We start from the raw sequence: 25,558 nt of genomic DNA on the forward strand, positions 1-25,558 counted from the left end.
AACCAGCATCCCTCGGTGGCACTAATGTGTCTTCCTTTGCAGTAGTTGGTATTGTTGTTTTTAATTCTGTGCTTCCATTTTTAAATCTTAAGCAGGAAGTACTCCCCCTTCCAAGGCCAGATTCCCTCCCACAACTAATCTCTGCCAGCAAGTCCCAGAGAACAGCATGACCGATTCCTAGCTCAGATTACTCTACATGAGAGTCTGGAGTCCCTCATATTCATCATGAATCTGGGAAAGTTGGAACCTTCTAGATGCTTCTAACATAGAAGAATGATCAGTCACTGTGATGTAGGACCCTGACCCTGAGCCATAGGGTTGCCAGAAAATACCCAGATCATTGGAATTGTTGCCTTCCCAACAGTCTACTTGACATAAAATATGCCACAAATAACTACATCTTCTCACATAACAGCCTTGAGACTTGAAATGTCTTGAAGTATGAATATATTATTGCTTGGATCGCTCACCTAATAGTGTGATTTGAAGTCTTGGTTCAAGTCATTGAGCACAAAAAGGAAGTGCTAATACATCTTAATCATCAGTAGAATACCTTACCATTTGTCAAAGTTGCCTACAGATTGAAAGGTAACTTTACATACTTATTTCCACTTTATAATTCCACTAATTCAACAATTTGTGTACATATAAGTAAAATAAGTAAATATGTATCTTTGTATTTCTTTTTTGAAATAAGGTTTCAGTATGTAGTTTTTACTAGCCTGAAACTAGATACATAAGCCAGGCTGACCTTGAACTCAGAGAGATCCTTCTGCCTCTGCTTCCCCAGTGCTGAGATTAAAGGTGATGTCACACTATGCCTGACTTTTAAAGGTTAGCCCAGGCTGGCCTCATGCACAGGACTCTGCTTCTCTCTGCCTCTTCAGTCTATCCCTCCGGCACAGTTATTTTTTAATTGCTGTGCCCAAAACATCTAACAGGAGGGACCTAAGGAAGGGTTTATTTGGACTTGGTTTCAGAAGGTATAACTAGCCCATGCCAGTACGAAAGGTGTTGTGATGCAGGTAACAGTGACAGACCCTGTGGTGAGGGAGGCTCACACTATGCAGGGTCAGGACATAGGAAAGCACTGACACCAGAGTCCGGACTGTCACCTTCGAAGGACCACCCTTAGCAACCAGCTGTGCTATACCCCTCAGGGTCCCACTGCCTTCTATACTCAAGAGTAAGCATCCAAAACACGAGCCTGCAGGAGACATTTCCAGTTCAACCTCTATCAGCACCACAGGGTTGAGACAGGTAAATACTGCCTGAATCACATCTGTCCACTGGTCTCTCTTAAGTCTGTGTTCAGATGGTCTCCTACTATTTAATCATCTGCAAAGTCATCTTTAAACCTTTAATTCTTATAAATCCGAATTTCACAAATATTATTGAAAGTATTAGCAAGTAACACCTCCTAACCCTCTTCCTTCTTAACTTTGGAAGGAATAACACTGAAACACCTAGTCAGCCAATCCTGTTTCTTCTATGTCGTTTTAAACCATGTCCCTTCTAGCTAGGGATGAAGCTCAGTGACAGAGGACCTGCATAGTGTACACAAGCCTCTGTATTCAGTCTCCAGTGCTGAAAAAAAAAAAAAAAACAAACAAGACAAAACAAAAATAAATAAGTAAATTAAACAAAGAAAAACTTTGAACCTCCTCAAGTCTATTCCAATGGACCCTGGACTTCAAAATCTTCAGATATGCTCTGTCATGTGATCCACTCATGCATTGTTGCTACAATAACCTCATTTTGTGACTGTAAACTCAAAACTTAGTATAATCTCTAAGCCACAGAACTAGCAAGAAATAGAAGGCATTTTGAACCAAAATCTGAGTCCACTCTCTTCTATTCAACCTTAAAGATTCCACATCAAGTTTTTGGAGAGTAATTTTCCCCCAGGAGATGAGGTAAGCCAACCAAGTTTCCAAATACTATTTCCAGAAAGCGTCCTTGCTTTCATACCCACCCTTAAACCACTCCCCAAGATACAGGAAACAGTCCTCCCTTAATTCTGTGAAATATGTGCCAGAGTCATTGGAATGACGGCTGCAGCTAGGTGCGGGGCCAATCCTAGAACTGCTCCCTTCATATATTACCTACAACTTCTCAATAACCCCTTAAGAAAAAATAGAAAGTATTTTTAAATGAAACTGAGAGTGTACGTGTCCAGGGCTACATAGTGGTAAGTAGTGAAAGCAAATTTAAATCCAAGTTCACCTCACACTAAGACCCCCACTCTCCATTCCATCAGTTCTGGGAGGTTAGGCTACATAACAGCAAAATTTGCTGACCAAGATATTAAACTGCATAAGTTACTTTCATTAAAATGCCATATTAATTTCCTAAAAACAGCCAGAAAGCTGTACAGGGAAAGTTTTTATATGCCTCAATTTCAAGATTAATGGCAAAGCTCAACAAATCGAAAACACACCCTCATCCCCAAAACACTAGTGCTAAGTGAAAAGTGCTGTTTTTGTGCTAAAAATGGTTCTCTGTTCCTTCTCTCAATGGATGCCCCAGAAGAAACTCTGAGGTGTATGTGTGTGCCAGCAGCCACTGCCATGGCCATTTTGAAAATCAAATGTTAAGACAGGATAATAATCTATTCTTACCCATAAAATGTAGGTTTCTTATCCATAAATCATAAACATAAACTTCTTTTCAGAAGTCACCACTTCCATACTAATATAGACATAGCCTTGGGAATCTTCTGTAACTCAGTCCTCCTTGGCCTTCTCCTGTACAGCACTGTTTATCCATTGCACAGAAGTCATCTGCACAAATACTCTCTGAATGCTTTGAATCAATTCTGATTCTGACTGCTCACTTACTCTCTCCTTTCTTCCCACAAACATTTACAAATGTGGAGTTACAAAGACAGTGGGCCTAGCCTGACCCTAACCCCTCCCCCAATCAACTTTTACCACTACCTGACAACAACTCCAGCTATCCAGGTCTAGAAACTCAAAGGCATCAGCAACATTAGACCAGAAATCTCTCCCAGGGGTACAACCTAGGGAGGTATTGGGTAGGGAAGGGCATAGCCTTTGTTAGACAATCTTCCACTACCTCAAACAAGACAAAATCAATACACAACCTTTATTTGATCAAAAATGATGTACTGGCTACATTAACACAGCACCCATGGCACTTCCCACTATAAATGCTCCCCAACGGAAAGTTCAAAACTATCACTACCTTCCCCAATCCTATACAGGCACTCCTCAAAATGAACCCCATAGACTGGAGAGATGGCTCCAGGGTAAAGCAATTCCCCACAAGCATGAGGACGATTGTTCTGAACCCTAGAACTCATATAAAACTGGGTATGGTACAGCTTTACCTATAATCCCAGCACTCCTTTGGTGAGATGGGAGGTGGAAAGAGGAGACTCCTCAGATGCTCAAGGGCCAACTAGCCTGCTGTACAGAGCAGCAAATAAAAAAAGACTTGGTCTCAAACAAGATGTAAGGTGAGGGCTGGTCCTAAAGGTTTCCCTGACCTCCACACATTCACTGTGGCACACAAGACCCACATAAACACACATGACCACAAGATAAAAGCAAATGGGCTGCCTCTTTCAGTGTCTTCTCCCTTCCTTTCCATCACCTCGGTTATTCTTATCCAATTCCTATACAGCAAGTGACTCCTTACTTTAGATCTCCCCCAATGCAATCCATGTGCTACCAGATTCATTTTCCTGTAACACTGCTTCGAGCAAATCACTCCCTTGTATAAGATCCTGCACATCTCCACACCTAGTGTCAAGGCCAACCTCCTTAGTGTACTACTAGCATCTTTACAAGAATCTCTTACTCTTTCTAGATTTTCTGTATAGTCACTACCCCATGGATGGCCACACAAGACATTTACCGTATGCCAGTTCTTCCTGGAGTATACTAGGCCCATCCCTTTCTCCTGACACCTGTCCATGACCCATTGATCCACTAAGGCCCTACCTTCTCTAAAGAGTCTTGTTTTCTGTTTGAAATTGTAAATAGAAAAGTTTTTCTTACCAATTGGAGTTATCTTCAATACTATTTGACACCAGCAGTGTTCGGAATGCAAGTGCACACACAGGCTGAGAGCCCTGCCCAACCTGCAAGAGCACCTGTGTGCTACCGACTGTAGGGGATAGCTGCTTACTCATTGGATAGTAGCTATGATAGCTTCTTCATAATTAACTTCACTGGACAATACTGGTACTAGCAAAATCAGAAACTAATATTCACACTGCTTTAAAATGTTAGAGTGTGTTCTGGGTGTTCTGGGTGCTGCTGAGTCTCAGAAGAGAACAATGAAGTTAGGAGGTAGGAGACATGTTTGGCAATAAAAATTGCCACCTGAATAATTTAGGATTTACACCTAATTCTCCAACACACTATGTATTAAACTGTTAAGCTATGTCAGGCATGGTGGTACATACCTGCAGTCCCAGCACTTGGGGAATCACAGGCAGAAGAACCACACATTCTTAGCCAGCCTGGGCTACTGTGCTGGTTGGTTTCAATTGTCAACTCAACACAATCTAGAATCACCTGGGAAGAGACTCTCAAAGAGGAATTGTCTAGATTGGTTGACTTGTAGGCATGTCCATGAGGGAATTGTCTAGATTAGTTGACCTGTGCGTGCACATGTTCATGAGGGAATTATCTAGGTTAGTTGACCTGTAGGCATGTCCATGAGGGAGTTGTCTTGATTAGTTTCACTGAGGTGTAAGACCCAGCCTAAGGTGGCAATATTGCCTGGATTTGTTTCCAGGACTCTGTAAAAAAGGGAACTTCTCTAAGCCACAGCTTTCATGTTTAAAAAATTAGCACAACTGGACCGGGAAGGTGGCTCAGCAAATAAAAGAACTTGCTTTGTTACCTTCATAACCTGTATTAAATCCCTGCAACTCACACAGAGACTGAAGGACAAACTGACTGTACACATGTACCATGACATACACAATCCCACACATATCATACACTGCCAAGTCCTTACTTGGCTCTCAGGGTCTTGGCCTGACTATGGGCGATGAGGGAATGAAGAAAAGACAAACACACAGATACACAGAAATAGTTGGGCTTGGGTGGACGGGCTCTCTGATGGAGAAATCCCAACACCTCAGAAGCTCATGGTTATTATATACAGTTGAATAGGGTGGCAGGCTTATTACATGCAGATTCAAAGGAGTCAGGGTTTATGGTATACAGCTGGTTGAAAGAGACAAGTTTAACTAATCTTGGTAGGAGCTGTTTCTGTGGGGAGAACAGTCTTCAGGCCATAAATATCCAGGGGGGAAAGCTATGGAGGGCATTTTTTGCATACACTGTCAACATTAACACTCAGACCAGAAAGGCAGGCTTTGCCATTTCCCTGAACCTAGCCTGGGGAAAGCTTTGCCACACATACCCCATGTCTGATACTTTGAGGTCCTTGACATGGCTGTGTCCATGTCAACAACACACATCCAGGACTTTACTCACTCCGAGCTTCCTACAATACATATATATGCACAATAATAAGTGAAAACTTTTTAAATTTAAGAACAACATGCTTATCTAGTCAAGTTGTTGTATAGATTAAGGTGGATACTGGAGAAAACACCCTTAGCAGGTGACCAGCCCATCTCTACTAAGTAATAGTTGATATGGTTTCCAACCTTTTACTTATTCATTCATCTAAAATCTTTTGGAAACACACACAAAAAAAGGTTTCTACTTTTGCTAGAGTTCTCGAAAACAATAAGCTTGTGGAAGCCATAAGTTCTGACTGTAAAACAAAGAAGACGTGAGAAGGTAGAAGAAAGCAGAAAAGATGATAGAAGAATAAAAAGCAAAAGCTATATCCATGACTCATACTTGACATGGTAATAAAAACACATATAGCATAGCAGATGGCTGTGATGGAAGAGAGAAATTATAAGGAAACACACAGCAATACTACTTTCCTATCTGCACAGTACATTAAAAACCCAACTGGCTTTGTTTTTAGCGCCTGCAACCTGTCAACTTTGATGTCCCATAAAAATCGTAATATAAAGTCATTTAGCTCGATCATTCCACTTTACCTTTAAGTGACTCCTGTTCATCCACAATACCAGTCAATGAGGCTGTAGCAAGGCTGAGACTGTAGAGTGGCATGAGACAGGTCACCCTCACAAGTTCTGGGAGCCAACCACAAGACACAAGCCATCTGGACCCAGTGAAGACCAACTAGATGAAGCCAAGTAAATAAACTCAAGCAAGCAATAATTCTTTCCCCAGACTTGTGTTTTAATATTATATTCCTACCTGGAAAGCCATTCCAACACTATGCAGGTGGGGCTACAGAGAGTCAAGAAAGAATAAGGGGGGACAAGAAGGGAGTAGGCTCTGAGTAATCTGTTCCAACAACCGATTACTAACTGCCTAGTGTGTTCCAGCCCTGAGGTAAAACCAGAGCCATGAATGATGCTATACTCTCCTAGCCCCACAATGAATGTATTCCATGCTTCTTTGATGGTTTCTATACTTGGGCCTGGACAAATTGAAGTGCTCCTCCCACACATTCTGAGACAAGTCCCAAGCAAAGTGGTACAACGGCCCCACAGTGCTTTATAAACGCTCCAACCGCCTCAGAGGCTGTGAAGCTTGCTCCATTTATTCAAATATAGATATGAACATCTCTCTTGTAATGTCTTTTTCCTTCCCATAATAATCTGCACTCTAAACCAAAGAAATGCAATTTCATCGTTGGTTCACCAACGCTGATGTTTGAGAAAAGACCACGTGACACAAGCTTAATGACTGAGGAATACAATGAAGACTCCACACGTAAATTATTTCAAGCAACACAGGCTCTTACTATAAAGTACTTCCTTTTCGTATGAAAGGCTTAAAAACTGAGCTCTAACTGCCTCTGTGAACTACATGGAGGGAGAGAGCTTTGTGAATCCCTCACAATGAACTTCAGCAACAGGAATAGGGAAACGGGAAAAGGAAGCCAGAGATTCACAAAACAGGTTTGTTCCTGCTCAGCTGAGAAACATCCTGGCATAATCCGCGAGAGGCAAAAGTCCGGCCCTAAACTGCAGTTGAAGGGGGAAGTTTATGTTAGTGCTCAGTGAGCACTAAACAAGGAAGCAACATTCCTAAATGACTTTTAGTAAACAAACAACAGGCCTGAAGTAGAGATGCCAAGTCCCACCCCCACCCCTGGCCCTCACCCCCACTCCTCTTTCTTTCCTGGGACTCTGCTCCTTTGGCATTTAAAATGTGAAGGTGAAAGTCAGATGCTGAAGAGGAATAGAGCAATCAAGGGCAAGGAAGATGGTGGTGATGAGGTGACCTTGATGGCCAAGGTTGAATGCCAGAGGCAGAGGAAACACCAGAAGCCTTCGAGATAGGTATGGAGAACAGTCTCAGGAAGAGAGGCCCAACCCTGGAGGATCTAAGCCAGTTCGGGAATCTTCCCACCTGCCCAAGTTCTGGGATTGCCTGTGAAACCTAGTGCAGATGCTCAGTTAGTTTTGATAGCTCTCACTTTCTTGTAAAAAAACAAAACAAAACAAAAAAACAAAAAAACAAACAAAAAAAACAGCATTCAAAATGTCAGAGCTGAAGGTAGTCAAGAAGAAGGTCGTCCAAAGGCAGTCTTTGATAGCCACTGTGACTGCCCTGGCTGATTTCCTGGCAGACTCCCAGAGAAATAAGCTCATAGCGGCCTCCCATCATATCCCATAAGAAGAAGGAGAAGTTGGCACATTGTGAGAAGCAGATAGATATTGTATCACATATATATCCCACAGGACAAGAACCCACAAGGTCATACAAAGATTACAGTGGTCACAATTTCATGCCTACCCAAGTACATGGCTTGCAGGGCAACACATGGTGTTATCACAAATAATCCAGGGAAATAAGCAAGTAATGCTGCAGTTGGTAAAGCCCAATTTTCAGTAACGGGGAGGTGGCTGACTCTGCATCCTGTATGTGAACAGATCTCGGCAGCTCAATGTTCCTTGGCATATCAACACACTCTTTCAAACCCAAGCCCTTTAAAATCATCCATGTTTTTATTTTCCAGCAAAAACTAAGAACTGTTCTCTTTGCTCTAAGGTAGCAATTTAATGTACCCAGTTTTCACTCCCACCACGTCAAATATAATCCAAGCAGGTTCTCTAATTTTTCTAATATCAATTATCTCTTCTTTTGGGATTGACATAAATGCCTACACCTTAATCAGGGTGATTTGTTTGGTCCTCACTGTATTTATATGTTCTTTTCAAGATATGAAAGGACTCTGCTCATTATAAATGCCAACCTCTGAAGAGAAGTAGGTACTTTTTAGAAAAGAATAAAATATCCCTGATGTGGGTAGGAAGAGCCTTATTTTTTTAATGTTGGTATGACATTGTTCTTTTAAATGTTAATTTGCAATAGTTGCTAACATGAGTCATAAAAAAAGTATTCAAAAATAATTGAACAGTTTTGTGTCCTACGCCAAAAAAACTTACTTAATTGCCTTTTACTTTGCAAGATAAATACTAGAACTGTCATCTGGCGCCAACTTACACATACTATGTGGAACTCTACAAAGTTATGCTAAACTGTGTAAGATTCGCCATGTCAAAGGTGGGAGACACTTCCTTATACAAATGAATTTTGAAAATTCAGAATCCACAGAAATTAAAGGATTAAAAAGCAGCTAAGCAATTTCCTTTCTCAACACTCTTCAGAGCCCTTTCTCATTGAGGTTAAACACAGAAGCCATGGGTTAGACCAGTATGATAGTCTAAAGTTTTACTGTTGTTTTCAGTTATAACTACCCACCCCCAACATCACTAAAAACCAGTTTTCTCCAAAAAGAGTCTGATTCTCTGTTTTTTAAATGTTGTTATTGGGGGGCGGGAAGGGGTGGTGCTGAATACATGAGGAGTCTGAGGGCACCCCTCGGGCATCTCCTCCCAGGGTCTCTCTTGTGGCTTCTGCTGTTCTATCTTCTCAAAGCCAGCTGGCCTGAGTGCTTCTGGCCAAGTCTCCTGTCTCTACCTGCTCACTCAGTCGTAACATTACAGATGCATGCCAAGGCACCTAGCTTTTGACATGAGCTCCAGGGATAAAATCCAAGCTGCCCAGCTTTGTGGCAAGTGCCCTTAGCCACTGAGCTATCTCACCAGCCCCACCTCTGTTGTATACCCACCACTGTTTATCGTACTTCATGTTTTATAAATCTTTAGAACACAGTTCCTTCATGGTGTTTTCTCTACTCTTGCTGAGAACCTCATCTGGGTTGTTATACTTTGGACTATAAACATCTTTCAAAAGAACTCTTGGGAAAGATTTCAATCAGGGAATGAAACCTCTAAAACTGTAAGGTAAAATGTGCCTTTTGTCTTTATAAGTTGGTTAACTCAGGCATTCTGCTACAGTAATGGGAGTCTAACTAGTCTATGGACTGTTGTTACTGCTACAGCTTTCCTCATCCTCAGGAACACAGGCTCACCTGACTAGCCTCCCTTGCCATCCAGCCATCCTTCCTGTCTTGTTCTTCATCAGCTGTCTCCTGACAATTCAACAAATGTCCATGGCCTCCAACCCCTCACCAGCCCTACCAGTATTTGCTTAAATGACCTTTTGTTGCAGAATCATGTCATAACATGCATGTTTGAGCTACTTCCTGAACTGCATTATTCTTCAAAGATAGAAATCATGGCTTTTCCTTTCTGTGTCCCTCCTGGCACCTAATACATAGCACTAAAATTAAGTCTTCTCAATCGATGGCTATTGATTGAAGGATGATGTCATGGATTTCTTCCATCGATTTGGGTTGTATATATCCTGCTGAGGAGATAAAAGGTTCTCAGACAGGACCTTTCAAATCAGAAAAGGATAAAAGCTGCTATCTACACAGGGACAATTATACAAGAGCTATAGAAAGAGTGTTCATATAACTCTGCTAGGCACATGAACAAGCCTTGCTTCATTAATTTGAGACTTTAGATAAATCTCAAAATTCTTGGAAATGTGAAAGGGGATGAAATATAAATTTCTGAAGAACACTTCCAATTCTTATCTTTGTTACAGAAATTCATTTTTTAAAAAAGGAATTCAAAGAATAAAGAATCCATTCCCCATCCCTGTGGTGAAATGGGTATGATTTCTTGTTTCACTCTGATGGTTACAAACTACAAAATTTAATAAAAACTAATTTTTTCTTATATGTAAGTGTATATCTACATCTATCTGCTGCCTCCATCATTTAAAGATATTGAAATACGTGCTTCAGATTGCTGGGTTTTTGTTGTTGTTTTTTTTTTAAAAAAAAAAAACAACATTAGAGTCTGGATCTGACCTATATTGGTTTCTTTGCCCTTAGAATGGTAATTTTGTATATTTGGTGGCAGTGATGTCATCTGAAAAAGATGAACCTTCAGAAGATCTTTTTAAACTGCAAATATCATTTGTGAATTAAACACTGAAAATTCAGAGCCATTTCAAATGCCAGAGCATTTCAAAGGAATAATGCATTGTGTCAAAAACTTTAGTACCTCAGAACTAAATCCAAGCACTCCTTCTCACCTTTCCATCCATTTGTCCTGGAATGGGAATGATGAGGTGCATTCCATGAGCCATCTACAGTAGCACATGACTACAAGTATCTCACATCACAGACCTTCCTTGGTCTTTCAGATGTTGACTGGTTTTAATGTTGCAAAATATTAAAACTCCATGTCATGTGAGAGAAGGCTTTCAAGGACTAGAGAATCTTGGGAAATTCTGAGAAATAATGTCTAGAAGGTTCATTATCTGAGATGAAATGCCATATAAACTGGTCAACACATGCAAGTATCAACACATGCAAGAATTACACAGGCACTCACCAACCAAGCATATTTCTGGGCCACACACTTAGCATGTCAGGGGCCAGGTCCATGAATGAGTGTAGTTCACTACAGAACCATGGCAGGGATAGGCAGGAGACCTATTTAAACCCCAATCTAGAAAACCTTTTTTATTCAAAATTTTCTCAGGATTATTCTCCCAAGGGCTGTAGGCATCTCTATGGGAAAACAGAAACAGCAACTGTCATCTTGTAGAGGCAAAAGAAAGAAACTCAAGATCTCACTCCAAACAAACCCTTATTTCCAACTAACATTACAATAGTACTTTTCATGCTCCATGTTCACACACATACAACTGAATAAAGAGGTGGAGTTTAACAGAAGGAAAGGAAGCCCCATGCATCATTAACAAGATGATAAGTTCACGTGCAAACAGTCCTTGAGGTAGGTGTATACATAAACACACACACACACACACACACACACACACACACACACACACACACACACACAAAATGGGGGGAGATCACATCTCAGTTCTTTGAGTACTTTTCAGCACAAAAGCTCTATAAAAGGCATTCAATAAATATTTATTAAAATACTGAATAACTTTGGAGAAGTAACTCACAGGGAGTCTAAGCAGCCAACAAGGAAATTTCATTAAAATTGGCTAATTTAGCCCCTGCCAATATGAACTATACAGTGTTGTCATAGACAAGGAGATAAAACAGAGATCTTAAACCTAGAGGTGTGTATACAGATGCCATCTTTGCTAGTGATTTTGTGTTTATGTACAGAAGAAATTCCAGGGGTGTAGAACTGTAGGAAAGGAGTATATATGTTCTTAAGTTTCAACTATTGTCATTAGATGGTTTTTCTTAAAGAGACAGTAGCATTCACATTTCCAAAACAGAACATTTTAAATGGTGCCTAGAAGGCAGGACATCCATAATCTCCCTGCAGCAACACCTCCATCATGATATTAAGAAGGAACGAGCTCTACAAGTAACTTAAAGGGGGTGAAGAGGGAAAAAGAACAGAAAGAGTTTTTTTCCAAACCAGGCCACAAATCATTTCTTCTCTGAATTGAGTTTCAAAGAGAATTGGCCATTCCATATATGTAAAGAAAAATCGAGTTGTCATTGGCTTCCTTCCAAAGAAAGATAAACACATCCACCAAGGATGAGAGGGGACAGACAAATGAGGTGCAGGAGAAAGCGAACCTCGGTGTTTGCAGGTTTGGGAGTATATATCTCCTGAGGAGACTCAATAGACACATGGAAGTCAAGCATTGTGGAGCCAAGAAAGACTTTCAGCAAATGTAGATTAGACCAATAAATAATTGAAGCAGCTTTATACAGAATCGATTAAAGGAAATGCAGACAGGCCCTTCCATGAGATTGCTTTGCTGGTAATGGTTTAAAATTGAGGATGCCGTGATTTTGCCCCCATTTGTAATTAATGCCAAGACAGAATTAAACAGGCAATCTATCCACCCACCTCTTAGAAAGTGTCTAATTCTTCATCCTTGGAAGGCTCCTGATTTTTATGAAACTACTTCCCCTTTTCCTTTGCTTCATACACTACCATCCTTACCATTAAATGTTATATTCCTGATTCTTGAGTAGCATGGTTATTGAATAATAGCCATGGGATTAATAAGACTACTAGCTGCTGGTTCAAAATATACATGGAGGAACAAAAACTTAAAGTAGGCTTTAAAAAAAAAACAAAAACAAAAAACCAGTAAGCAGAACATGATGGAGTGTACCTGTAATCCCAGCAGGTAGCACACAAGAAGAGAGAGAATTTGGAATCAGCCTGGGTTACACAGTGAGCTCAAATCCAGCATAAGAAATGATGGGAAAGCCAAAAGCTAGGAGTGGGACGCAGTGACAAACCACTTCCCTACATGCACAAGCCTCTGTTTTCTGTCCCCAACCCTGAAGGTGAAAAAAAAAGGACACTAACAAGCCTCCATCAAAACAGGTAGGAACTCTTTCAGTTTATGTTTATAAGATGGGTATCTGCAAAGCCGGGCAGTGGTGGTGGTGGTGACGAAGGCGGCGGTGGTGGCAGCAGTGCATGCCTTCAATCCCAGCACTAGGGAGGCAGAGCAAGGCGGGTCTCTGTGAGTTTGAGGCCAGCCTGGTGTACATAGCAAGTTCCGGGAAAGGCGCAAAGCTACACAGAGAAACCCTGTCTCGAAAAACAAAACAAAAAGATGGGTATCTGCCCAGGATAGGTAATATTTTTGAATAAAAGTAGCTCAGTTGTAAAAGTTATTAAGCAGTCCCATAACATGGTGTTTTGTGACATCAATAGAAATGTAACTGAGACAAGTACCCAGCAGCAACTCTAATATTTAGCCATTAACAACAGGAAAGAAAAGATGGATATGTTTTCTCGGTCTCTTCTGCCTTTAATGAACAGCAGCTCATTCTCCAAGTTAACTGTACAGTGTATGTGTGTGTACAGGTGCATATACACGAGTAAATAAAGGAACATTTTATGTGTGTTATTGGCATATGTACACGTATGTATATTTTGCATACATATTTATGACAAGTGATAGACCAGTAAAGAATAAAAAATTTGAAAATAAAGGAAGTCAGACCCCTGGAGATTACCAAATTCTCCTGCACAAGTACTAATCATCATGCCGAAGGTGCTAAGACTGGTGGGAACACTTCAAGCCAGGATAGCAGCAGACAGACACTCTAAGATGATCATTCTAAGATGATCCTGGAAAGAATCTGTTATTTGTCCAATAATATAGAGATACTTAAGCCTTGCCTTCAGCATGTGGCTTATAAACATAATACTCATCCTAGAAGTGAATTGTTTTAAACCCCTACAATTGATCTCTTAATTAAAAATAGGATGGAATTCTCGGTTTCGCTAGTCTTGACTTCTCTGGTTTAAATAGGGAGTTTCAAATCCGGCATATGTGTTGTGTCTAAAAGAACTGTGTACTGAAAAAGCCACCTCTGCAACAGGAGATGCTTATTAGTTCCCCCCCCCCCCCCCCCCCCGCACCCCCCAGTCACAGGTCAGAGTCTGTCAATAACAGTTTCACATAAACAGGCAGAGTGTCAGACAAATCTAATCCAGAACTCTCTACTATTGGGATCAAATTGTGTCACCTTCATTTCTGATTTGCCATCATCCTGGTCCTCCTATCAGATGGCAGGAGGAAGGGAGGGAGGGAGGGAGGGAGGGAGGGAGGGAGGGAGGGAGGGAGGGAAATAGGGAAGAAAGTTTTAATTGCTCTCTTGGGACACTTTATAATGAACAACTGAGTTGAAAGGTGAAATCAGCCAGTACTTGTAATCTCAGCACTCAGAAGGTGGAGGCAGGAGGGCAACAGGGTTGCAGGCCAACCTGGGTTACATAATTGAGACCCATATCTCAGAAAAAAAATTTAAAAAACAATACAACCAGTATTACTGGAAGTCCAAATAGAGATCTTGCTTCAGAAATAGCACATTAGTTGTCCAAATGGAAGGAAGTGATTTTTAAAAAATAAAGAAACGTCTCCCATTTATTTTTTTTAAAAACAGCTTCAATGACAATTTCATTTTTAATTACTGTTTAGTTGGTCATTGTACTCCTATATGGTCATACAACAGGTTCATATATTCCAGACAATTTAAGGATGAAAAAATACTGCTACTTTTGTACAGTATTTTATTACATATCATATTACATATAGTTAGATATAGCTATAGATGATGTAGCCATAGATACAGGTATAAATATTAAACAGCCTGCTGGTAACAAACATTATTGCCCTGCTCTAATTTTATGGGAAGCTCCTAAAACATATCACAACTAAAAATTGTAAATGTTTGACTTACTTAAGGATATTTTTGCATGGTTACAAATGGTCTTCTGAAAAGTCATTGATTTACCAAGAAAGAGATCTTCTAATCCTTGATTGAACAGTTTGGGCCTCTGGTTGTGTAAGTTGGGATTTCTGATCCAAGCTATCGCTGACACACTTCAGTTTTTATTTGCCTGTTATTTTCACTGCAGATCAGTTCACACATTCAGTCTTACTCACAATCATTCTCAATTCACAGGCATTTTCTCTCAGAGTCGTTAAATCCACTGTCTTCTTGTTTTTCTGCCCTTCTACCTGTTGGGTACCTTTTAAAATAAACTTTTATAATACCACATAAATTTCTATCAACCTACATTGTTCCTCAGAAGGACTCCTGGTTCAAACATCTCATTTTCCCACTTGATAATGCACTTTTGCATTTTAAAACTTAAACATCTCCCATCCCTACACCCCACCCCATCATACCAGCTTCCTGAGCCCCTTTCACCCTCCCGTCTTCTTCTTCGCTCCCTCACTCCCTCCCCCTTCTCAACTGGGAAGTCAATCTGAAACCAGTGGGAACTAACAACAAAGTTCTAACGAAAGTGAAATGATAGGTCAGACAAATTTTGGTTAAAAAGCAATAGTAATTATACACACCTACATACTTTCTAAGAGTTGAAATCCTCAGTATTGCAAGTCTATCGTGTGCTGCTGTCTGCCCTCAGAGGCCTTTTCAGAGTTCAATATTGTCCTGCAGATCCAAGTGGTTATCTGATTCCACCACAAGGCAAAGGTTTCAGAGCAGCATCCAAATTCCAAAATTACATGAAGAAACTGTAAGTGCATCCCAGGATCCCAACAAACATCCTGGGCTTCTATCACAAGGCCTCCCAGATGGGAGACTAATCCACTGGGAAATGCAGCTTGGGTCTCATCCTGCCCAACATGCTCCAGAAGCCCTAAATTTGTCACAGGTTTGTGAGGAAGACATAAGTACTTCATTGTATGGGGTGGTCTCTTTTGTTTGTGGCTTTTTCCTCGGCCAACCTAATGTGTCTCCCTATCTCTCTCTCTCTCTCTCTCTCTCTCTCTCTCTCTGAAACATCAGCCACCAGAGAAATAAGTCACATTCCAGTCTGTAGTTAATCTCTTTAATAATTAGTGAATCTCTTAGCTAATTAATTAAGAGTATTAATTAATGTGCCTGCTGAGTAAATGAAATAGAATGGCACTGCATTAGCTTCTTGGGGTAAGGAAGCAAAGCAGTGCACTGGACTGAGATCCATGGGCATTGTACTTGACCTAATCTTTGATCCAATGAATTACCTCAAGCATGGGTCTCAATAAAGCAGTTTACTTATGGAAATGAAAAGTGGGGACAAAGAACAAATAATAGCACTGTAGAGAGATAAAGCCAACGTTTTCATGGTGCTGTGGACTGAGCACAGAGCCTCATACATGCTAAGCACACTTCCTAGCACCAAGCTATACTCCCGTACTTACATGGATGAGCTTTTTCAATGTACATATGCTACTGCATAGTGGAAGGTGCCCAGAAGATGGGAAATAAACGTAAAGGATGGTAAAGTAAGACAGCTAAGAAGCTTCCTGAAAGTATGCCAGTGAGTATACTTATTCTGATTATCAATAGAAAATATTAGAAGTCTTGTGACGCAACTCGAAAAGTTGCAGTGGGTGCAGGGGAGCTGGCTTAGCAAGTAAGAATGCTTGCTGGGCAAGCGTGATGATCTGAGTTCCATCCCCAGCACCCAGGCAAAAACGTTGGGCGTGGCTACACACAGGCCTGTAACCCCAACACTGTCGGCAGAGAAACAGGAGAATCGCCACCAGCCTAGTTCCAGGTTCAGCAAGAGATCCTGTGTCAAAGAAAAAGGTAGAGAGTAACAAAGCAGTTTGCCAATATCCTCCGGCCTCTGTGTGTGTATACACACACACACACACACACACACACACACACATATATATAAACCACACACACACACACACATATACATATATATATACCACACACACACACACACACACACACACACACATATATATATATAAACCACACACACACACACACATATATATATAAACCACACACATATATATATATAAACCACACACACACACATATATATATAAACCACACACACACACACACATATATATATAAACCACACACACACACACACATATATATATAAACCACACACACACACATATATATATAAACCACACACACACACACATATATATATAAACCACACACACACACACACACACATATATATATAAACCACACACACACACATATATATATAAACCACACACACACACACACACACACATATATAAACCACACACACACACACACACACACACACACACACACACACACACACACGAAATAAAAATAAATGTCACAAATGATTTTGAATGTGAGTTATGAAAAATTCACAACTGGGTGAGGGCTCTGATGGCTCACATCCTTTCACCCTTGCTTAAAATTCTTTAGACCTTGGTGGCATTTGTGGTCTCAGTTGCTGGACACCCTACTGACATCTGATACCCAGGTCTGTGGCTGCTGACCTCCTACCGTGTGTTCCCCCTGGGTGCAGAGAGAACCTAATAATAATCTTCCGATTCTGGCCCTCCTTGACTCTCAACAAACCAACCTCCATGACCACCTCCCCACTCTCGCACAATTCTCCCTTGGATTCAAGGACATACAATAGCAATGCCCCTGCGAGATGCGCTGGGAGAATTCGCAACAGCTCTTTACGTGGCTCCCCAGAACTTGTGTCCCCTTCCAATATCACAGAAGACGTTAAGGTACCAAGAATGCAGTTCTGGTTCTCATGCTGCCCACCACTGTGTAGGAGCCCCAGGTCTGCAGTTAAGGTGGGAAGACCTGGGGTACATCTTATGGGGTGGTCCTCTGCTTTTAGATTTTTTTCTTCCATGTATCTAAGATGGCTTCTACTTTCTTTCTCTGAGACTTCAGCCAGCACAAGAGAAACCATGACCAAAGCTTTCTTCCTATCTACCATAGCCAGAAATAGACAGTTGGTTTCCTACACGGAGGATGACATTCCTCCTTCACAAAGCGGCACTCTCTTTGCTCTCTTCTTTGGGGCCCTTAAGTGTAAGATACTATGGCAGAACATAATTTAAGGGAGAGAAAGAACAGGACTCCAGGCCATGGAACTGACAGGCTTTGTAATTGCCCCTCAACATCAACAGGAAATTGGTTTTAAGATGACCTGCTGCCCACCTATTAATATCAAAATTCATAGGCACCTAAGTCCCCTACATAAGATGGTGTGATACAAGCACATCATCTCTAGATTACTTAGGACACCTAACTGCTGTGGAATAATTCTTCTGTACACTATGTGAATGAATATATGTCGCTATGATTGGTTTAATAAACAAGCTGACTAGCCAATAGCTGAACAGATAAAGTTAGGCAGTAAAGCCAAAATGAGAATGATGGGTTGAGGAAGGGTGGAGTCAGAGGAGCCGCCAGACAGACAGAGAACGAGTCAGACACACAAAATGGGATAGAGGTAAAAACTACAAGCCTGGGGCAGCACATAGATGAACAGAAATGGGTTAAATTGTAAGAGCTAGTTAGTAAAAAGCCTGAACTATTGGCTGGGCATTTGTAATTTATATTAAGTCTCTAAGTCAGTTATTTGGGAAGTGGCTGCCAGTTATTTGGGAGCAAGCAGTAAGGACAGGAAAACTCTGCCTACACCTAATATGATATAGATGCCATGTAAATACTGTGCATTGTTCAGGGAACGGTGACAGGTTTTGTTCGGTTGCTGTTGTTGTTGTTGCTGTTGTTGTTGTTGTTGTTGTTGTTGTTGTTGTTGTTTTAAGCTAGGATATACTCAGTACACATTCAATTTTCTCTTACAAATATCTTTGACCTACAGGTTGAATCCATAACTACAGAATCCAGAAATATGGAGGGGAGAAACGACAGGGGGAGATCTCAAAATGACAGCTATCTGATTATCAAGCACTTAATAGTGGCAAAATAATCTGTAGTCTGCTCACCCAAGGCACAATGTCTACACCCGCTACCAAGAGCTGCAGGTAGGAAAAAGGTTGGGTAAACAGGGAGGTCATCAATAAACCAGCTTTTGGGGGGCTCTGGAAACAGAGGGCTATGGGTGTTTGGAGAGGCTAAAGAGTAAGGCACTGTGCTCTTACAATGAAAAGCTCCAAAACCTAGTCATAACACAGCACTTCAAAATATCTTGGCTATCCTCCTATCTCTCACTATTGATATTGTTATCTCTTACATCATTTTAGTCAAGAGTGGGAAATTGTAGGGAACGGCAAAGTCTCAAAGGTTAGAGTTAACATCTGCTCAGCATTCTCCATTCCCTGAAGATATGCACTCCATCAGTGGGTTCATGTTTCTCCTTTGAAGTTCCTATTCACATTCATCCCTTCCTACATATGAGACATAATCTTGCCTTATTTTCTTAGCTTCAAAACACTTAAGAGAAACACACCAAAGCTTCTCGCCATGAACTTTTACCTCCACATCCACAAAAACATGGACATGATGGGAAAGAAGCCCCACCACACAATGAGAGTACAACATCAAACAGTGAAAAAAAATCCAAAAATGAGACAGACAAAGCTGCCAAAGTCAGATTCAAAGGAAAAATAAAACTAAAAGGCAACTATGAAAGGCTTATTATCCAAGACCCCCAGAGCACAGTAACTGCCAGCAGAAACCATCTAAAGAGACTTCTAGTGTTTAGAAGTCTAAAATGGCCAAGAAAACAAGGGATGGTTAAGAGGCCCCAAGGTAGTGAAGAGTAGTCAACTAAGATGGGGAATTTGAGGAGAGAATGGATCTGCATTTAGAATCGGGTTCCCTGGTTAGCATGCAGCAAAGCAAAATGGGATCAATGATATATTTGTCTACAGAAAGAAAGCAGGCCTCTAACTCCTTTAAATGTCTTTAAAAGATAATTAAACCAGGTGTGGGGCTGGTGAGCTGAAGCTTGATAAATAAGCATGGTGATATAAGTTCATCACTCAGAATCCACATAAAGGGAGAAAGAGAACGGACATCACAAAGTTGTATTCTGGCCTCCACACGTGGGTCATGGCATACACATGCCCATAGATACACAAATACAACAATAAGTTATTTTTAAGTGGGTGTTGCGACCCGTGCCTAGAATGGCAGCATTTAAGAAGCAGGAGCAAAGATCGTGGGTTTGAGGTTCGCCTGGACTACCCATGTCAAATAATAATAGACATAACCATTGAAGGGCAGGAGAGATGGCTCGGTGAAAAAAGTGATAGTTGTACAAGCATGGGGACCTGAGTTCATATTCCCAGTACTCAGGTAAAAGGTAAACACAGCAGCACATGTCTGTAACCCCAGCTCTAGGAGTCAGAGAAAGGCAGTCCCAGGAGCTTGTTGAAACAATGAACTTCAGGTTCAATGAGAGAGCCTATCACAATCAATCAGTCAGCAAGGTACAGAGCACCAGAGGAGACCTCGGGTCTCCACATGCACAAGAACAGGCAAGCGTATCTGCACACATAAATGCATGCACACAGACATAAAATATAATGATATCAGTAAAATAACCTCAACTGTCTCTAAAGGTCATGTCACAATTACTACTTTTCCTTAGAAAGAAAAGCAGCACTTGGGGTGAGGCTCAGAGCCTGAGGACTATCTGGCAAACACTCTGCCATTGAGTCACTTCCCCAGAGCCCAGTGAATGGCTTTCAAAATGCAACTGTCCCTGGAGAGAGGTCTTGTGTCGGGTAATCACTAACACTCCCTTAGGTGTTTAGATGGCCAGTAGCTGAAGAAGACCCTCTAGAAATGGAATATGGAGTGAAGATGTACAAGAAGGCTGTGGGGGCGAGCCAGAGAAAGACAAATGTACCACAATACTACTTTTGCGAGACCCCTGAGGCTTCTGTTGAACACATCTCCATTATGTTCACAAAGATGTTTATTAGGTTCCCTGTGAAAACCATCATGCCCCTTCCTAACCCTGACTGCTATCACAAGCTACCCGCTGTGACTCTGCAAAACCTTGAGAGATTAAAACAGAACCACCAAGCAGTACAAAGTGAAGTCTCAGGCCTCAGAATGAGCTGTATCCAGATCATAATCATCCTTAATCTGTTATGGGATCCATAATCATAAATTACATATACTCCATTAAAGAACATGGCGAGGCCCAATCCCTGTTGCTTCCAACAGGGTTGGAAAGAGCTGAGCTGTTACTATCTGCACGGAAATGGGGAAGCTACTGACATCTCATCTTCATTTTCAGTAGTAGCTTTCAAAGTTGTGCCCTCTAAAGCTCATGGTCCCCAAAAGCCCTGGAAGTGGGAAAGTAAAGAGAAGTGGGAATTAGAAGGAAGTGGGAGTTTGTCCCTACCTGGCCTTGGGTACACAGCCTCATTTTGTTCTTTTTCCAATGGGACAGAGGTGAACCTCCACTGAATAATTGTTTAAAGAATCATTTCCCTGGCCATAAGAAAAGTCTAAAGGCTCCTGACCCAGAGAACTGATAATATTTGAGCATGTTCTTTCTCAAAAAGAGTGTGGACCACCTAGCCTGGAAAGATAGACATATCCTATAACAGAATATTAAAATAGTAAGCTCAGGGTACTCCAAGAGCTTTTCATCTGGCTAGCTGTCTTAAACGTTTAAGGTTTCTCCAAGTTACACGTTTGGTTTCCAACTTTTGTTTGTAAGTTGGGTCTGTGGAAGTCAAGGCTCAATTTCTCTTTAAATTTTTTATTATATTTTGTGTGTGTGTGTGTGTGTGTGTGTGTGTGTGTGTGTGTGTGTATGCTCATGTACACACATGTCATGACATACATATGGAAGACAAAAGATAACTTGAAGCACTTGAACCCAGGGATTGAACTCATGTCCTTGGGCTTGGTGGCAAGTGCCTTTACCCACTAAACCATCTCTCAGGAAGCCAGAGCTCACTTTTTTACCATAAAAAGAAGAAAAGCTATTATGTTGATCCCTGGGTGAGCTATAAAAGCCTGATGCCCCACAGGTGAATTATAATGCTAACCACTGAAGAGAGAGTTCCACTTTTTCTCCTTGTCAAATGGTCTACCCAGGCCAGTGGGGGTTCGTAAGCACCACTGATGTGATTTCTTTGAAGTAGTTCATCTTGTGAAGTCTGATAAAAAGGGGAGCTAGTGGTGATAAAAAGGGCTTTCCTTTGCTCTCTTCCTCTTGAAAGGCAGGTTCCAGGGCAGTCTACATCCACCATGGTCTGTGGCTGGCCAAGTAGATGTCCCCCAGTTGTATACAAGTTAGTTAACGCCAGTGAGCCACTGCTTTGCAGTTCCCAGAGCTACTACTCCTGGTGTGTTTGTTTGCTTCCCAGCATTTGATTTCGCTTTCTAATGACAACTTGGCACCTATAGAGCCCATACACGCTTGAGGGGATGGAGTGGTAGTTAAAAATGCCACTGCCAGCGTTTACAATTCTCCAGAAAACCGTGGGGAGGGAAAGAAAAGAGAGATAAAATGTAAAGAGATAATGACATACAGCTATTAATAACTGCCTAGATGGGACTGAAAAAAATCAATTCCATTGTTCTTTGCATTTTTTTTCTCACTTGATAAATCAGCTAATGAACTGAAAGTAACCAATATTAGGCAAACAAGTCTAAAAGATTTCAGAATTTGAAGACTCAGAGCTATGAATCTATTTAATTCAGGTAACATAAAAAGTTGCCAAAATAAGTATACAAGAGATTAATAGTCAATCTCCCTCCCAACCTGGTGAGTTGTTTAAAAATCTAGAGATCAAGACTCTAAGGAAATGGTCTGTTGCAGAATCAAATCATTTAATAAGTTAAAATTAGATCAAAAATTCCATTACTAAGTATCACAATTAAAGAAGGTATCTTCCTACTGTTTTGCAAAAGTGGATGCACCGTTAACAGAAATGTAACCTCTCAGATAAAATCCTAAGGATCTCTTCCTACTTCTACTGCATACATAGTTCCTCATTTACATGCACTGTGCACCCCTCACACAGCAATGGTTTGCTTGTACATGTTCTCTAGGCACCCTCAGAGCAACAGGACTAGGGTACATGGTATGACTTTAGGAGCACACGGATCCAGGTTGAGTTCTAAGTCTGACCCCTTATTAGGTAAGCTTAGAAGGTCAAGTTATTTAAATCCTCTACAAGATGTTTCACTCAAATAAGAGAAACTACAAATGCCTATCTCAGAGGACTGTTTAAAAGGTAATAAAAGGTTTGCAGTTACATGTTTGGAAAACAGAAAGGATGTTGTTGATGAAGACAGTGACTTTATATCTGTGACCCACTTCCCAATTCCTTGTACATAGCAGGAAACGGGTTTGTGGTTCCTGAACGGAGGTGAACTTTACACATTGTCTGTTTGATAGGACGCCACCCTTTCTTTCAAGAGAAGATCGTAGTTTCATGAAATCTTACAGAGAATCTGATGCCTTCAGCTGGTCACTGCCTGGGATCTCACAGCCCCTTGTGCATGTATCTGTTAGATTTTGTCCTACCCACTTGGCAGCATCTGTTCATGCTGCTTCCAAAGTCTGCAACTTGCTACATTTGGGGGGGTGGGGATCAGCTTTCCACAAAGCCGCACGCTCCTTTTCCATTTGTGTTTCCAGAGCCATGCATGTTGTAGGGAACTAATGGGTACTGGCTCATCAGCTGAGCTGAAGGCTCCCACAACTGATCACCATGCCCAAAGGGAGCTGTGTATTAATGAAAGACAGTATTGCTATGAGATTCCTACTCAGCCTTCAAGACCTCCATTCACACCCAATCATGAGCATGAAACTCTCTTCCATCCAATCCACACAGATCCCTCTTTCTGAGTCTATATTGTTAATTAGACTTAGTCAATCCACATGTGTGCTGGTCCTCTGTTCTCACAGGCTCTGTAGGCTTAGTGAGGAGAGGGTTAAGTAAATTTCCTGCGGAACCAGGGTGTGCAACAGGCAAGAAACAGCATTTGATTGGTGGACTTATTTCTGTTTTCTGATATGTTTGAACTAATTCTTTATGATTTTTTTCACTGTCATATTTATACTTTTTATTAGTTATGTAATTCTGACTATTAATCTCTTCCTGTACTCAGTTATAAACTAAACTTTATCATAGGTGTGCTTATTATGTAGTATATCTATAGGGCTCAGTACGAGCCTGGGTTTCAGGAACCCACAGGGAAATCTTGGAGCATTCCCCTATGGGTAAGGGGTAACCATTGTACTCCAAAGTTCTAACCTTACCGAGATTTCTATTGAAAGCCCTGAGGTTCACTTGAGACAGCCCCAAGCTGTAGCTCATAATGCAGATTTCTAAGGATTTTGTAAGCTTTGATTGCCCTATAGTGGCTCTTTTTCTTTCTTATTTTTTTTTAATTAAGAAATTTTCTACTCACCCTACATACCACCCACAGATCCCACTTCCTCCCACCTCCCACTCCCCAGCCCTCCTTCCCAAGCCACCCCCATCCCCACATCCTCCAAATCAGGGTCTCCCATGGGGAGTCGGCAGAGCCCAGCACACCTAGCCAAGGCAGGTCCAAGCCCCTCTCGGCCACCAAGGCTGTGCAAGGTGCCACACCATAGGCATAGGGCCTGCCCACATACCAGGGATGGATCCCAATCTCCCTGCCCAGGTGTCTCCCAAACAGTTCAAGCTAAACAGCTGTCTCCCTTATCCAGAGGGCCTAGTCTAGTCCCATGGGGGCTCCACAGCCATTAATCCACACAGTTCATGGGTCTCCACCAGTGTGGCCAGTCATCTCTGCACGACTTCCTATTGTGGCCTCGATGTCTCCCACAGAACAGAACGGAATCTTGTCCTCTCTCTAATGGATTGGATTCCCAGAGCTCAGCCTGGCGCCCAGCCGTGGATCCCTGCATCCACCTCCATCAGTCACTGGATAAAGGCTCTATGATGACAGTTAGGGTATTCACTAGACTGGTCACCAGAGTAGATCAGTCCAGGCACCCCCTCAATCACTGCCAGAAGTCCAGGGTGAGTCATCCCTGTGAATTCCTGAGAGCTTCTGCAGCACCCTGCCTCTTCCCAATTCTCTATGATTATCTGATGACCCCTAACTTGGAAAGAAGAAAGGCGTGGTGATGTAAAGGGGCTGGACATGAGTTCTCTGGAATGTAAAGCAGAGATGTCTTTACCAATACAAACAGCATCTTTCCTTGGCCAGTGCCCAATTTTGAAATTAATGGCTTAGCACACCAGGACTGGCATTTTACACAAATCATACACTAGCTCCCAACCAATTTTCACGGCATTAACCAACAATGAATTCTTCTTTGAGCTCTATTCCTGTCGTCAAATGGGCTGAGAAATGGTTCCAAGCCCCACAGAAAGAGACTGAAGGCAATCACAAACTCCCACCACGAGAGGATAAACCACAGTGGACATAATCTCACCTTAGGGAACTGTCAGCTCTTGGACAGAACTCCAGACTGACATTTTCAAAGATTATTCATTAACTACCTCTCTTCTTTACAACTTCTCCTTTTCCCTTTTTATAGCAAGGACTCTCCAGAACATTGCCATAAACTTTCACGAACTTTTTTTTTTAACTTTTAAAAAATGTTTTAACCCTTTCCTTACTGGGTGTGAATGGGGCCTTGAAGACTGAGCAGGAATCTCATAGTACAATGACTCTGTCTTTCTTAGGCATACAACTCCCTTTGGGCATGGTAATCCGTTGTGGGCGCCTTCAGCTCAGCTGATGAGCCAGTACCCATCAGTTCCCTACCATAGGCACAGCTTTGGAAGAGCAAAACTACAAAGGAACGTGTGGCTTTGTGGCAGGCTGAGTTCATTCT

General features: G+C 41.5%; 1 protein-coding gene across 2 annotated transcripts in view; it reads right to left on the reverse strand.

Moving 5' to 3' along the window:
- Positions 1-25,558, reverse strand: part of Nebl (nebulette) — a 364,943-nt gene that overhangs the window by 189,190 nt on the left and 150,195 nt on the right. The window lies entirely within an intron of this gene.

The sequence above is a fragment of the Onychomys torridus genome, chromosome 5 (assembly GCF_903995425.1).
Source record: "Onychomys torridus chromosome 5, mOncTor1.1, whole genome shotgun sequence".
NCBI classification, from domain to species: Eukaryota; Metazoa; Chordata; class Mammalia; order Rodentia; family Cricetidae; genus Onychomys; species Onychomys torridus.